Source organism: Schistosoma haematobium, chromosome 1, assembly GCF_000699445.3.
Source record: "Schistosoma haematobium chromosome 1, whole genome shotgun sequence".
Classification (NCBI taxonomy): Eukaryota; Metazoa; Platyhelminthes; class Trematoda; order Strigeidida; family Schistosomatidae; genus Schistosoma; species Schistosoma haematobium.
The window spans coordinates 46,098,276-46,102,363 of NC_067196.1; the positions used below are offsets into that span (position 1 = coordinate 46,098,276).

Here is a 4,088-nt window from a genome sequence, read left to right on the forward strand (position 1 = left end):
TCGTTGTTATGGCAATCAGAAAGTTTCTACATAAACGACTTTTTACAATTATCAGTACTCTTAACAATATTTTTTACATATAAAGCTATCTAAAGAATAGATTTCACAGTACACTGAAAACATTACTGGCCATATAATATTAACTAAGACTAGAGCTTAGTGACTGGGCCTAAGTGATAGTGAAGTTTCTTCGGATTTCAATAAATGATTGATTTCAATAATAATAAATAACGGATATTCATCTTTCGCTAAATCCATGTTCAATAACACACAAGGCAATATTTTTGAAGCTTAAAATAATGTAGTGAAACTGTAACAGTTTTGAAATTAACAATTTTATATTTCCCTCTTATAGAACTAAACTGTAATGCGCATAGGGCGCTAAAATGGCAGTTTTTTAAATTTAAAATTTGAAAAATAAGTTAATCGCCAATAACTTAGTCGTTTTACTATATAGTGAAAATAAATTTCAAAATCTCAGGAATGTAACCTCACACCCATTTGTTAGTTACCTCAAGTATACAACAAATATTACCTAAAATTAGGAATTGTCACTCTGCTCAATTAAACTGACCACTTAGTATCCTATTGTATTCAACCGTTTGTTATTGAATCTGCTCAAGTAGATCAGTCTTAACCGTACAAAAGTTCATCCGAACACTGAAAAATTATATTTAGGGGGTATATAAATGGTAAAATGTTTCACTCTTTATATTGTAAACATCTAAACGTAGTGGAAACCTATAACGTAGTATTATACACGAATCGTAAGTAATTTGAGTCAAATTTATTTAAAGTATTCTGTCTAATTGTGTTATGATTAAGATATTATGCCATAAAACTACAGTGTGTTAGGGATCAACCCTGCTAGTAGAATTTAAGAAGTATTTTCTGCAGAAACCAATAATAATGTTTACTAATATTGTGGAATATAAAAAAACGTACGCTGACCTAATTAACTGGTAAATAGTTTGGGAGAATACGAAATACAAATAGAAAAAAATGAAACAGGCCGTTCAATTAGGGGAACGAAGACAAATCATTAAGTTAACACAGACACACATCGTTTTCATGTTACATATATGTGTATATGTGCGATGGAGTTGTATAAACGCCAACTTAGGCATATACATACATTAAGGTATGCGTGCATACAATTAGTATAGGTCAGCTGGTTAGATCGGGTCTTTTCGATTGGTTATCCATCGATTTCTCTTCCTATTATACCAAACATTCAGAATTTATACAATATATATAAGTAAACACAACAAGGAGATACAGCACCTGTTTCAACTAAAGTGACTCTAGTTATTGTGAATATAATTTGAACAATAAAAAGTAAATTTGCATAAAAGTACTTATTTAACAGCAGAAATACGGATTTATTTTTAGTCATTTGCTTAATGTTGCATATTATTCAGTGTGCAGTAATGATATCAATATACAAATCATAGAAACAGAAGTTAACTAGACTCTTTTGATTTTAACAACAACTGTGAAATTCCAAAAGGGACAAAGTAAGTGTTATCCATAAAGTATAAACTATTTTGTACAACTCTATTTTTATTTATCAACACTATGTGAACGATGTACTCTCCTTTAAATTTGGCCAATTTTATGTATTATTAATTTGGATTTATAATTGTAGAACCTGATGAGAAATTATTGAAACGAATATTCTTCGTTCATATAATTGTGTTTCAACACTATGTATTTTATGGATGGCTTGTAAAATGAATTTACTCCACCTGTAGCTCTTTTAGGGTTACTATCTGCTTAGGTTTGGGCACCCGGGTAGTATCCCAGCCCTCACATAAATCGAATGATTTATGTAGCGCATATCTATTCGGTTGCTAACGGTCCCAAGCCCGGGCAAAGAAGGAGGGTTGTGCATGGGGTTTGCAACCCCATCCTGTAGAAAACAACATTGCTAAACAACGCTAACCAGAATAAACGCCTTTGCTCCTCCACGAGGGGTAACAGGCGTAAATAATTACTTTGTGAAATGAATTAAAACCAATCTGCTTATCTTTGAATTACACAAATTCTCCAATGTTAATAAACACTGAAATCGATAAATAAAATAATCATAATTTATATATTCAATAGAAATTCATTCAGTCAAATAAGTTATTCATAATTATCATTATTAGTGCTATCACTATTGAACAAAGTCCTTTTGTTAATTATGTTATTTACTTACTTACTTACGCCTGTTACTCCCAATGGAGCATAGGCGGCCGGCCAGCATTCTCCAACCCACTCTGTCCTGAACCTTCCTTTCTAGTTTTATCCAATTGTTGTTCATTCTTCTCATGTCTGTTTCCATTTCCCAACGTAATGTGTTTTTTGCTCTTCCTCTTCTCCTTTGACCTTGTTAATTAAGTACATCAGTAATTTTCTAGATTTGAAGTAAAGTCTTAAGTGCAAATTAATTAAACACTTTTATTTAATTAGTTGACCTAGATTTTCCCACTGGACTATTGAGAATCATGTCTCATTACTGGTTTAAACAGTAATCATCATTATAAATTGGTAAAAGAATCACTATTTTAATTCAATTAGTAATGTATTCATTAATATCTATATTAAAATACTTTTATCTTTATCTAATTTTTAAGCTTCTCCTATACAGTATAAATATTAATAACTTGATTGAGATCATGAGTTGATCAATGTTAGACCATCATCGAAAACCACAGCGCACTGCTGAGGAGTCCCGCACTGAGACAAGACGGCCATCCACTGCTTCCAGGTTTTCACTGGTGGTCTAACATTCATCAATTCATGATCTCAATCAGAAAACTCAACAATCTCCACAATCTCCATGCTGATAATAACTTGTTTGATCATATTGTAACGATGGATTTCTTATAGAATATTTTTTTACACGCAGAAATATTTGATCATAAAAATAAATTACAAAGTAGTTTTGAAATTCGTATAAGTTGTTCGGTCGTTTACCTAGCTGATAAATTGTACTGGGAAACATTATTAATGTTAAGATTAATAAGTATTATTCACAAATGGTTAATTTCCATTTATGCAGTGCATAAAAATGTCTTTATTTTGACACTGGAAAAATAGTTATGATATCATCAGAACACAGGATTATATATATACTTGGTATTGTTTACTTGAATCTTCTCATTGATGTTTAGCACTGTAATTGATCAGTCTCAATTGGCATATGTGAATACTGTGCGTATTGCCTTGATATTGCAGTAATTCACAAGCATTCTAAGCAAAGATGGATAGTGGCTAGCAGTGGAATACAAGACGCGCATTTCGTCCTACTTGGGACTCGTCAGCTGGATGTACCTGCATTTTAGAGTTGATGTTCACTCTGGGACTCGAACCCAGTACCGTTCGCTTCAAACGCCATCGCGTTATCCACTTAGCTAAACCTTATCAGCAGGTACATCTAGCTGAAGAGTCCCAAATAGGACGAAACGTGCGTCCTGGATTCCACTGCTAGCCACTATCCATCTCTGCTTATATATATGGTCTATGGTTCTCTGAAGGCTGCTTCTAATCACCTAATATCTAAACATTCAAACACTGAACTGATTATATATTATCTTCAACAATTTCTTACGCTGTTGATTTGATATTAGAAGAATGATTTTTTTCAGAAATCTGTAAACATATTTGTGACTAAAATTTAAAGCGCAGCTTTATAATTAAACAAATCTGACCCTCAGCTACTAAATTCGTTTTTTTTTAGCGATTCTTTATCTTTAACATGATGAAAGTGATTGAGTTGTAATTTAAATATCGATTACAATAAATGGTACATAGACTATTACTTAGTAAGTGAGCTGTCTCATTGATGATCTTATGATGAAATCATTTCATTTGTTACGTTCGATATTTCGAGTTGATAAACAAATAGTTATTTGTATAGAACTCTTTTATCACAGGTAATTAACATGTCTCTAAACTCTTACTGACTCATAAATTAATAATAACAAGTGTGAATGAAATTATCAAACATGATCACTTTAATTTGCTAGTTGTAAAGGTTTAATGAAGTTAAAGATAGTCTTCACAATAAGCTAATTTTAACTGATGAACCATGAAAGAAA

General features: G+C 31.8%; 1 protein-coding gene across 1 annotated transcript in view; it reads left to right on the forward strand.

The window, feature by feature from the left end:
* The first annotated feature begins 858 nt into the window (after window positions 1-858).
* FBLN2 (Fibulin 1) overlaps window positions 859-4,088 on the forward strand; it is a 110,935-nt gene continuing 107,705 nt past the window's right edge. Inside the window, exons 1-2 of the mRNA XM_051208846.1 lie at window positions 859-1,338; window positions 1,373-1,517. The gene's annotated coding sequence lies outside the window, so the exon portion shown is untranslated. The remainder of the gene's footprint in view (window positions 1,339-1,372; window positions 1,518-4,088) is intronic.